Source organism: Macrobrachium rosenbergii, chromosome 35 (genome assembly GCF_040412425.1).
Source record: "Macrobrachium rosenbergii isolate ZJJX-2024 chromosome 35, ASM4041242v1, whole genome shotgun sequence".
In the NCBI taxonomy this organism is placed as follows: Eukaryota; Metazoa; Arthropoda; class Malacostraca; order Decapoda; family Palaemonidae; genus Macrobrachium; species Macrobrachium rosenbergii.
In genome coordinates, this window is record NC_089775.1 from 7,030,029 (window position 1) to 7,042,674 (window position 12,646).

At 45.9% G+C, this 12,646-nt stretch overlaps 1 long non-coding RNA gene across 1 annotated transcript in view; it reads right to left on the bottom strand.

Moving 5' to 3' along the window:
• Positions 1-653: 653 nt before the first annotated feature.
• Positions 654-12,646, bottom strand: part of LOC136856449 (uncharacterized) — a 97,577-nt gene continuing 85,584 nt past the window's right edge. The window contains exon 2 of the long non-coding RNA XR_010858338.1: positions 654-3,168. This is a non-coding gene — a long non-coding RNA (uncharacterized lncRNA). The remainder of the gene's footprint in view (positions 3,169-12,646) is intronic.

Below are 12,646 nucleotides of genomic sequence, written 5' to 3' on the forward strand. Positions count from 1 at the left end.
TACAAAGCAAGTCCTGCCTCAACACTTCTGACTGGTTGGCTTGAAACTGAATAATACATTACTTTAACCATTTATAAAGCAAGTCCTTCCTCAATACTTCTGACTGGTTAACTTAAAATAGAATAATACAGTACTTTAGTCATTTACAAAGCAAGTCCTGCCTCAACACCTCTGACTGGTTAGCTTGAAACTGAATAATACATTACTTTAACCATTTATAAAGCAAGTCCTGCCTCAATACTTCTGACTGGTTAACTTAAAATAGAATAATACAGTACTTTAGTCATTTACAAAGCAAGTCCTACTTCAGCACTTCTGACTGGTTAGCTTAAAGCAGAATAATACACTACTTTAGTCATTTACAAAGCAAGTCCTGCCTCAACACTTCTGACTGGTTAGCTTAAAATAGAATAATACAGTACTTTAGTCAGTTACAAAAACAAGTCCTGCCTCAACACTTCTGACTGGTTAGCTTAAAGTGGAATAATACAGTACTTTAGTCATTTACAAAGCAAGTCCTGCCTAAACAATTTGAACAGAATACATTAATAGTCAGTCCACTACGTCTAGTGAGCAATACAAAGTATTGTCACATTCTTTGTAGAATATTAAAATAGAGAACATATAAAAGAGTGTTAAAATAAAACTGCACCTAATTTTCATTGATGTTTAATGAAAAAATCAATCTTTTTATTTCAACTATGCATGACATTTCACGGAAATATTCAAGCTTAAACAACTACATACACTCGTGCATAATCATGGTGCTGAATGACAAAAGGAAGAAAAATTCTTGTCAAGCAATGGCAAAACTAATTCTTAATTTGTAAAAATTAATGGTATCCTAAAAATATAAATATAGTTTTACCTTTTTATAGTCCCTTAGGTTGCTGTTTTTTTTTTTTATAGATTTTGCAAATACGTTCACATCCAGTGCGACTTACTTTGGGGCGCAAAAAATCAACATATCTGTTAGTGCAACTGAACATAATCTCTGACGAATGACTTCGCTTGTGCATTTCGACACTGGAAAACACTATTTTGGCATTCAGAACCAATGACTCTGTTTTGGAGATACAAGACTAAAATATAATGCTCAGTGTAAAATAATAACATGTATCCTCCATGAGTTCTCACAGATGTTTTGAATCTACAAGAGAAAAACTGTTTTAACACTGTGTGAAAGAATGACATCTTTCTTTAGAGTTAACACATTCATTCTAAGATGGACCTAATGATTTCTTTCTAGCATGAGTTTTCACATACCTTTTGTGACACCTTGATTCAAAATATCTCCTTTGGAATTCATGAGACGTGGATGGTTTCTCTCCATTATGAGTTCTCAAAGGTTTTTTGAGAGCAGAGGAATACTAATTTAATTGTCCTCTAAATATTAAGAGTTTTCATGAGTAATCTCAAAGCAGTTGGAACTGTCTAAGATTTTTGACATTAGGACTGGAGAATGTCCTCCCTCTACTATGATTTCCAATGTGTACTTTGAGAATTTCAGAATTTAAAAACTACTTGGCCAAAGACCAAGTATACAGTTTCTGTCTAGTATGAATTCTCGTGTGTTCTGAGATGACTTGAACCAGGAAAACTTCTTTGACATACATATCAAGTAAATGGATCTACCCTGTGTGAGTTCTCATGTGTCTTTTGAGATAACTTTGACGAGAAAAACTTCCTTGACATATAGAACAAGTATATGGTTTCTCTCCTGTATGAGTTCTCATGTGTCTCTTGAGACTGTCTGACACAGAAAAACTTCTTTCACAAACTGAGCAGGTGAATGGTTTCTCCCCCGTATGAGTTCTCATGTGTTTTTTTAGATGACTCTGATGAGAAAAATTTCTTTGACATATGGAGCAAGTATATGGCTGCTCTCCCGTGTGAGTTCTCATGTGCCTTGTGAGATGACTTGAGTATAAAAAACTTCTTGGACACACGGAGCAGGTGAATGGTTTCTCTCCCGTGTGAGTTCTCATGTGCCCTGTGAGATGACTTGAACATATAAAACTTTTTTGACATGCAGAGCAAGTGTATGGTTTCTCTCCTGTATGAGTTCTCATGTGTTTTTTTAGATGACTTGAAATAGCAAAACTTCTTTGACATACAGAGCAAATATAAGGTTTCTCTCCTGTATGAGTTCTCATGTGGGATTTCAGGTTGCACATCTGTGAAAACGTCCTTTGGCATTCAGCACAAGTTATCCGCTTCCCTGCTGCGTTGCTTCTCTTGGAAAATACTTCTGTTGTACCAGAATGTCTATTTTCTTCTGCAATGCAGATCTTATTTCCGCCACATCAAAACCTGGATGGTCTTCTTCACTCTTTATAGGCTGACATGCATATTTTATATCGACTTCACCACAATCAATATATTCTGGCTCCACCTTGACTTCTGTGGAAGAGTCCACAAATAAAGATCCGTCAACTGTAATTCTGGTATGCTCATCCTCCAAACTGTCACTTTGTTGTTTGATTAAAGGCAAATCTGAGTTTTCAGCTTCCATTCTCAAAGGATATTGAATATACAGCTTTGAAACAAAGTCAATTTTATGTCAATGAATATTCAGTTTCATCCAAGAAAAGCTCTCAAAATGAACCAACTATTGCCAAAACTTCAGACTGTGAAATTGCTGGAATGAGAGGAGGAGGAAGCACTAAGTAAAGAATTTTCATTCGTGTTGTCACAAACTCTACATCTCGCAGAATGGCAGGTTGTACCCAGGTCCTTCGCAAGTTCAAAATAATCCTAGCTCATTTTCAACGATACTTTATATATAAAATATTCTTATAAAATACAAGACTCCTCACACCAATAAGGAATCAATCTGGCACAAACATAAAACACAATTATATCAGTTAGAAACCAAAATATCATATAAGACAAACTACAGTTCTTAGCATCACAAATTATTTCTAAATTAACAATGTTATGTAAAGGCAAACAAAATATTCATTCTTTAATGCAAACTGTCATATCTTACATTACAGTAAGTTATTGCCAAATATTTTCAATATCTGATCTTTCTGTCTTCAATTTATAAAATCCTGTATTACATTGGCAATATGACGTCAGTAACAAAAATCCCGTAAAAATCTTCTCAAACTCCCATCGAATTACATCGACGATCTCAGGCTATTTTCCTCTGTTTGGGATACTCTGAAATAAAATAAAAAATCAAAGTAAAAATGCACTCTGAATAGCACTGTCCAAAACAAACACAGAATCAGATACTACAAAAAATTTCATGTATCATAGTAAGAGAGCTTGTTTTAACTCTAAAACATAATATGTCCCTTGGGAAAACTATAAATTTTCAAAATAATTTGTATCTTTTCTAACATACAAACCCGAAGGTCTTTACATATGGATTTTACTTGCAGTGCAAGCTGGAATGGCTATTGAACTTTTAAACAAAGTAGTTAAGTACCAGAGGTGGGGGTGGGAGCCCATCCAGTCGGTAAGCACTCACTTTGCCTTTTGGCCCCTCGGGTGCTTAACGTCGAAGGAAAGGCTATGTAGCTCGCCAGCTCTCTTCGCCGATGCCAGGGCAAGCCAGAACACAGTCTTGAGAGTCAGGTCCCTGTCTGACAACTTTCGTAAGGGCTCGTAGCATGTATGAGTCAGGCTCTGAGTCATATTCCATTTAGGAGGCCTGGGTTCCCTGGGAGGACAAGACTGGTCAAAGCTTCTCATCAGCATAGAGATCTCCCATGAGGAAGATAGATCGATCCCTTTCAGGCGCAGGACTTGGCCCAGGGCAGACCTGTAGCCCTTAACCCTTAAGGGACGGGCTAAAAATATATCGAGCACAACCCCAGACCAGGCAACCTTTCAGGTTGGCCAATTTAAGAAAAAACACATCACTGGAAAGATGAAGATATGCAAATGCACATGTTGTAAGACAAAAATTCTAAAAACTTTTCCCCTACCTTCCACGAGAAGTTGAAAACTACTATTTACAACCCTGTGTGGGGCCTCTTTTACCAGTCACTCGCAAATATATGCTAATTTTACCCAGTTATGCATGTTTTTTCTAATAACTTATTTTAATTTGTAAAATTATAATTACAGCTCACACAATATCATCACAGATAAGAACTAAAATCAGTAACAAAATCTGAGTATATTTGTTGTGAAATATTTATGAGATTTACTGAGATGGGAAGATGCAGTAACTTTTTGTGAAGTGTACATTTTTTTTCTAATATTCCTTTGCACTTTTCTTTGCAAAATTACAATTATAGCTGACATACTATCATAGAAGATAAGAACTAAAACCAACAGCAATCCCTGGGAACATTTATGAGCAAATACATATAAAGACATCCAGAGCTGCAGAGAGGCAGTACATTTCCCCCGGAAATCTCAAGATATATTGATCGACGTCTCTCCCGTGCTGAGCTTTAACAGTTGCCGTATGTCATTTGTGGGCCACTGAAATGATATGAACATTTTCGTACTAAATTCATCCAAACCAAATGGCGCATAGTATTAATAATATTCATATGAGTTAGCCTGTCCATCACTCAAAACCTGTTATAGATACTCATATGATGATGACTGTCCATTAAGGATTAACAGCTTGGTACCCAGACCTGCTAGTTCTTTCCGAGGGGCCAAAAGAGATTCCCCCTGGCATGACCTCCTATGCCAGCCACTTGGGAGCCACCAGGGTCATTCTAAGATTCGGGGTGATCATTACCCTGCCGATCGGCCAGTGAATCAGACAGAATGGCGGGAAAGTGTAAGCCTCGAGATTGTCCCACAGGTGTTGAAAGGCGTCTTCTGCTGCTGCCCATGGGTCCGGGATGATAGAGCAGAACACCAGCAGCTTCCCGTTGTGCCGAGTTTCAAAGAGGTTTATCATCGGTCGGCCCCAAAGGTCGAACAATCCCCCAATGTTGTCTGGGTGTGGGGACCACTCTGTCCCTATCACCTGACCCTGGCGACTGAGCTTGTCTGCCATTACACTCCTCTAACCTGGAATGTCTCTGGCTGACAGCTCTACCGAGTGTGCTAATAGAACTGCCATGAGTTACAAGATACTGATGTGGAGGTGTCTGTCGTTCTGGTCCACACCTGAAACCAGCAACTCTTCCAGTTGTGCGCCCCATCACTAGGTTGATGCATCTGAGAAAACCAAGACGGCTACCTTGAGCTCGCCCCATCCCTCGGTTGATGCATCCGAGAACAGAAGCACCTCTCGAGGGAAAGTGTGTAGAGACACTCCTTTTATGAGGTTCCTGTTGTCTAGCCACCAGGCTAAGTCCTGTTTCACTTCCTCCAAGAAAGGAATAGGAAGGGATGGGGAGTCCATTGACTGAGACCAGAGCTCCTTCATTCTCCACTGAAGGGAAAAGGGTGAAGCTGAACATGAGGGACCAGCTTCTCCAAGGATGACAGGTGGCCAAGAACAACTTGCCACTGCCAAGCTGGTTGCTCCTCTTGAGACGGGAACAACTGCACTGCCTCTCTGAACCTGCTGATATGCGAGTCTGAGGGATAGACCCTTACTGCTGCTGTATCCATCAGCATGCCCAGATACTTGATCCTCTGCTTGGGTATGAGTTCGGACTTCTCAAAGTTTATCATGAATCACAGGCTGTGACAAAACTCGAGAGGTCGATCTCCATCCTGGAGCAACAGCGAACCGCTCATCAGGACTAGCCAATCATCGCGATACCTCAGAAGACGAACACCTGGGGGGCGGTTGAGAGCCCAAAACATAGTGCCCTGAACTGGTACACTGTCTCCCCAAGGGTAAAGCAGAGGTACTTGCAGTAGGACCGATGGATGGGCATTTGAGAATACGCATCCTTCACATCCACCGAAAGCACAGTCGGACTCCCTGATGGTTTCCAGCACTGAGTGTGTCATTTCCATCTTGAACCGAGTCTGGCGAATGAATCAGTTCAGGGAAGAGAGGTCTATGATCGGTCTCCATCCACCCGTCTCTTTCCCTACGATCTACAAGAAAGAGATGGCGGTAGAACCCCGGGGACCAGTCCATCATGACTTCTACAGTGCCCTTCTTCAGCATTGCCTCCACCTTCCCCCATAGAGCAAGATCCTTCAGTGAGCCAGGAACATAAGTGGGAGATGGATCAGATGGCTGGTGAGGGGTGGCAGGAACTCGAAGGGAAGTTGGTATCTTACCCGAAGGGCATCCACTACCCATAGGACCCATAGAGGAAGTTCCAGCCTGACCTGCAGCGGCATGTGAAGACCCAGAGACCTTAGCCACTGCCTGGTGAAGGAGACCGTCACTATTTTCCGTCCTCCGTCTATCCACTGCTGCATCCACTTTTCTACGGAAGAGAGAAGTAGAACACAGCAATGGTCCATTTCGTAAGGCCAAGGCCAACTCACCACCGACGAACTTGGTGATCCAATTCAGGACTGTCTCTCTCCTCTTCAACATCAAGTTAGCCCACAGGTTAGTTGTCTGGTGGGCTAGGAAGTAGATGGCTCTACTTCCAGGCAGCATCATTTTCTTGAAAATGGCTTTATCTTTGGGGTTCCCGAACCTGAAGTGGAAGAGGAAGCGACCTTGGACATGACAGGGACCAACGGTCTAGCCAGGAGACTGCCTGGAACCCTGCCATGGCTGTTGATTCCAGTGCCACTGACTCCTGCTGTGAGAGGGAGACTCCCTCCACACAGAACTAGTCCAGCGACAGACCCGGGCCCAGACAAACCAGGTTGGGGTCAACCTGTTTGGCCAGCAGAGGCCTCTCTGAGAGTACACAGAATCTCTTCTGACGAGGGAGAGGAGGAGGACGTATCTTGAATGAGCGGCTGGACCGGAGTGAGTTCTGCCCAGATACAAGAGAACTCGCATGGTCCAGAACCCATTTGGCAAGATCTGACCAAGGCAAGGCCACTGAAGCTCTGGGTTCCTTGTGGGATCCACAAAAGGCTTTGAGGGCTGGCGGACAAACCACGGAGCGGTCAAGATCTCTTCCTCGAGATCACTGTACCGACGTATCAGTTGAACGATCTCAACGTAAGTCCTCCGTAATTCGGGGTGTTCATGTCCTGGGAAAAGGACCCTCGAGCCCTTCCAGGTCATGGTCCTCCCGGGCTACTCTCTCCAGGGGAGAGACCCGCATCAAAACCCCCTGGCAACCTCTCCACCACTCGAGCATACGACTGATGGAGTATGGTCCTGAGCGTAAGCTTTCATGGAAGGGCTGGGTGATGATGACTGCTTGGGTCTGAGAGAGTGATCTCATTCACATGAATGTGGATGGGGGCCGTCGCAGGGAGAGTGATCCCATTCACACGAACGTGGACAAGGGCTGTCCTGCAGACGAGCTACAGTCTTCCAGTCTTCTTTGAGGCTGGGGCCTCTACAGGTGAAGGAGACTGAATGGGGGACCTCCTCTTTGCTTTCCCAGGTGAGCGTACCTGTGGGTTGGCATCATCTTTCTGGGGGGTGAAGCAGCGCCTGCACACTGGACACTCAATCTCTCTCATTGGGCCGGGCCCAGGTCAGTAGACTGGGGCCCCTTACTGGTGTCAAGGGGTCTGTGGGACCCCGAGCAGTAGTACAAGAACCTTTACCAGCCTGAGAAAGTGACTTCCCTAGGCCGGTACTGGTGACACGGGGGTCAAGTACCCTTGTCACTGACACTGGTCCTGGGGACTCACCTTCCTAGGCCGGTAAAGAACCTTTCACCAATGCTGCCATGACACAGAGGTCTGTAGAGCCCTGTGCAAAGGTTCCCGGATCCACAGACAGGGGAGATATGAGATATCCCTTAGCTTCTTCTGTGGAATCTAACTGACAGTTTGAGGGCCCACGGGCTTCTTGTGGTAGGGAGACACAACCTTCCTCCTCCCTTGGGGAGCATTGGAAGAAGGGGACGAAGTGGTAGCACATAACAATGACAATGAAGATGAAGATGTCTCAAGTTACGCTTGGAGGATGACATCTCCCAAGAGGGAGGATGTCAGAGGGAGCACTGTAAGGCAAACAGGATGCACGACTGTAGGAGCCACTGCCGTAGAGGTAGTTCTAGATCCAGACGTCATCGTAACTGTTGCCATGGTAACAGTCACAGAGGTAGCAGTCACTGGAGGTGCAACAGAAGCACTCAAGTGAGTAATCAAGCCCTGCACAGTAGGCTCCCGGGGAGGGCCATAGCTATCTAACCCCTCGGGCCCCACCAAGCCTGGAAGAACAGTCGTGTTAGGGGTGGCACTCTCCTGTTGCCCTGAGGCAGATTCCTCCCCACCCTGAGGGGATTCCTGCCCCTGCGGGAACAAATGGAGACCGCCAGCTAGTCGTCGTCCTGGTTCGTTGGCCCCCTGCGCCGACTACCTACCAACGAAGCAGTAGGAGACGGCGAAGAGGAGACCGCTCCCTTAGGAGTGGCAACAATGAGAGGCAGCTTGGCTGGGGGAAGGAAGGAGTCAGAGAGAACCTTCGGCGTCATGGGAGGCATGTTGCCATCCAATGACATCAAGGAAACTTTCCTCTCTCTTTTCCTCTTCTGGCCGAACTGCACCCACTGCTCTGATGGCCAGACATGACACTCAGAACAAGGACTATGCTATGCAGGTCCATTTCAACAGCCAGGAGAGGAAGCGACTGCAGGGTTTGTTTGTGCCGGGCAACTCTTCATGACACATGGCTTCCTCTCCTTAGGCTGTGATGAGTCGTGGGTTTCCATAACAAAAAAGCAAATAACAACTACCAACCTGCAAACACAAATATACACAAGTATTCACAATACAGTAAATCCCCGTTATTCGGCGTTCTCATGATTCATGGACTCACGCATTCGCGGGTTTCTCTGTGGAACATATCTAGCCATTATTCACGGAAAATTCGCCCATTCGCGGTATTTTTCACTGAGAAATATTCACTAATTACTGTATTTTCATATAATTTTCATGAATAAATGCACTTTTTGTAAAAAAAACTATTAAAATGCTCAGGTATAAGCTTTTTACAGGGTTTTCTGTGTTTAAACTATCAAAATGGGCAGTTGTAAGTGTTTTTAGAGGGTTTTAAGTATTCGTGATTTTAGCTATTTGCGGGGGTTGTGGGACGATCCCCACAAATACGGGGGTTCACTCTATATCACAATTATATCAAGAAAAAACAAAAGAGTAGTCAAAACAGCAGTCGGGCAGAGGTAACATGTCTACATCCGCCGGTGGCCGAAAGTAAAGTGAATGCGTACCGACTGGGTAGGCGGGACTGCCACCCCTACCGTTGGTAGCTAATTACCCTAACCACTTTGTTTAAAAGTTAAAAGGCCGGTTCCAGCTCGGGCCGCAAGTAATTCTTATGTAAAGACCAAAGGTTTGTATTTGAGTTGGAACAAACCTGTTAAAATTCAACTTATGAAAAACTGACAAACATGAGACCATCCATCTGTGGTCTGTTCCCAATGATGATGTCATCAACTCTGCAGTGATAGAAAGTGCTGAGAATATTACTGGCATTACAAAAGACTGGTAGATATTCATGATCAATCATATTTCTCAAAGTGGTTTTCCTGCTGAATCTTGATTTAATTTTACAGAATTTGAAGTTTATTCTTCTAGGAAATACTGGAATAATCCATCACAACTGTCCCACCTATCTAACGATAATATAGGAGCCTGGGGCTTTTAGATTATAGTGAATAATAACACACAATGACCTAACATAGGACACTGTGTCCTAATCTGACCAACAAGGGGAACATTCCTTCTCAACTGACACTTCAAGCTGACCACAAACAAGACAAAAGAAGCAATGCAGCACAAAACTGACATGTGAGACAGTGAGGCTCATCTCCTTGATTCACCAATGCTAAGGCTAGCACAAAAATTCTTGAGAGCATTCTTTTCCTCAAGACTCAAGTGGGAGCCTCATAATTTAGAATATGAGTAAGACCCCTGTGAACGAGTCTGTCCCACTCTATAGGGGCGTGAGGTCTTGAATGCCTGACCTGGGGCCGAGCAAAAGCTCTTCATGACCGATCAATAAATCATTTCCCGTGGCACCCAAGGGGGATGCATAGGGCCTCGATGAACTCATGCCACTACATTCTGTCCTGGATAACTCCTCAAGATCTCCCCAACACTCATCTCCTGTTTCATCGTCCTCAACCATGTCTTCTTTGGCCTACTTCTACCTCTTCTACCAAGGCAATCCAACCTGGTGTTTGTTCGACCACGATATACAAACCATCGGTCCTTTACATTAGGAATTACTTTCAGGCGTAGGCTGGAAATGGCGTTAAACTCTTGAGCAAGGTGGTTAGGCAGTAACTACCGCCAGGTAGGCAGGATACCTGCCTGCCGGATGTAAATATTCCAGTTTGCTTTCGGCCGTCATGCGTTGCTGGCGTGTTTTTGTTCTCTCTGCCTGACTGTTGTTAAGCTCTTATTATCCAGGTGGGATCTTTCTGCATTTTTGTTTATATATACGTGTGTTTGATATTAATACAAACCCACGATTTGTGATAATCTTGCATAAGCCATCGTTCCCTGCCTGTGTCTTGGGTTTGACGGCCAAGGGCGTAATTGGAGTAGCGTAACCGAGTGGTAATGCTTGTCTTCCAGCAGCCCTTTACATAATACTGAAGGCGGCCCTGTACATTCGGAGATATACAGTAGTTTGGGACGTAATATCTTCACTCCCCTACATCCATCGGGACGTAAGAGTTCGTTCCCTTCTTGGGCTTCCACCCTCCGTGTATACTAATTCCTTCCCTACTTATGCTGAGTGTTGCTCACTGCCTGCGCTGGGAACTACGGGCGGGTGGGAGGTTGCGGGCATCGTCGATAAGTTCCGCCTTCCACGGCGTCCTTGGTGGCCTCCCCCTCCGTCCTTTTTCTCTTCCGTGGGTTCTTCCTTCTCCCCTTTAGTAGATCTCTCTCCTTCGCCCTCTTAGCTTGCTCGTCGGGCAAAGACCAGGGCGGGGAGGCGATCGGGCGACCTCGTCTAGAGTACCTCCTCCCGCTGCGTAGGGCAGTTTCCCTTGTAGCAAGAGGAGTCTCCCTCTACTAATCTCATCTCTGCTTTTCTTTCAGGTTAACAGTGAGCATCGCAGACACAGCAGTAGTTGGTTGGATATATGAAAGGATATCTCGCATGAAGCAGCCCCGACATTCATTCAGTGTTGCTTCGAGATCTACCACACTACCTGGTTAGATGACATACTGTATTTCCGCGTCAGGATCATTCTGACTCTGTTCCCGCTGATGTGGATCGATCGCTGTCACTGCTGATCTTCATTTATGCTGTTGCAATGCCTCTGGCGTATCTGTGGTCCATCTGCTCCTGCTGTTCCCTGTGTTATGCTCGTGTCAACTCTACGACAGTCTCTGGGCTGCTCTTCCTGGTCTCCTGCCACAGCCGCCCTAATCAATCCTGTCGCTGCTGGTGACTTTCAAGTGACATTTCTGTCCGTTGCAGTAGCTCCTGCCTTCCGAACTGCTAACGTGGCTCCTGCATCGGCTGTCCTGGTCGTGCCGCTACTTCTAGTGGTCGTGCCCGGGGCCGCTTCCGTTGTGATCCTGCCAGCTGCCCTGGAGGTCACGATGTCCGCCATCCTGTAGAAGATGTTGGCGTGAAGGGGAAGGAAGTCGCCTTGTGGAAGTGACTTTCTGGCCATTGCAATAGCTCCTGCCCTCCAAACCTCTGCCGTAACTCGTGCATCGGCTGTCCTGATCATGTCTGCCGCTTCTCCTGGCGGTCGTGCCTGGGGCCACTTCCGTTGTGTTCCTGCCAGCTGCCCCAGGGGTTACGGTGTCTGCCATCCTGTAGAAGATGTCGGCGTGAAGATGAAGGAAGTTGCCCTGTTGAGGTGATGTTCCTGGCCATTGCAGTAGCTCCTGCCTTCCAAACCGCTGCCGTGGCTCCTGCATCGGCTGTCCTGATCATGCCTGCTGCTTCTCCTGGTGGTGATGTCCTGGGCGCGTCCGTTGTGTTCCTGCCTGACTGGCCTGGAGGTTGCAATGTTTCGTGTCCACCATCCTGTAGAAGATGTCAGAGTGGAGGTGAAGGAAGCCGCCCTGTGGAAGTAGCCACCATCTTCTTCATCTTACCTTTGATTTCGTCTTCTGCTGTGTCTTCCCTTCCTCTCCCGAGGTCCAATGTGGTCCCGAGAATCGGACAGACCTCCGTCAGCCGTAGGAGAGGAAGGCTGCTTCTTGCCCTTGATGCACTTGGACGTCTAGGGACTGCCTCCTTCTGAGGAGGCAGAGGGTCTCTCGTTGGCTCTTCCCGACCTTCGGGTTAGGAAACCGATTCGCATAGCCCTGGGTTTTGTGTTTCGGAAGCTGCGGGCGTGTAGACCTCAGTTTGCAATCCCGTTCCCAGTCCTAGAGGTTCCGCCTCTAAGACGGGGGCTGCTTCAGGCGCTCATTCACGAGCCGCTCCAAGTGCTCAAGATTCTATGGAATATCGAGTATCCCATTCTGGTCTGGAGAGATTTTCCTGGGCCCAGTTCGGGAGCAGTGCGAGAGAAAGGGCCGAGGCACCCAGGTGTCTTGGTTCCTCTTCCTGCCAGCACCGCAAGCGCTCCCGAGTGCTTGCCAGTGCTCGGTCGGGTTCCCAGCCTGGTGTCTCGATCCTGTCGGTTCCGAACATCAGAAGAAGCAGGGAAGAGATTCCCTTTGGGAGTCC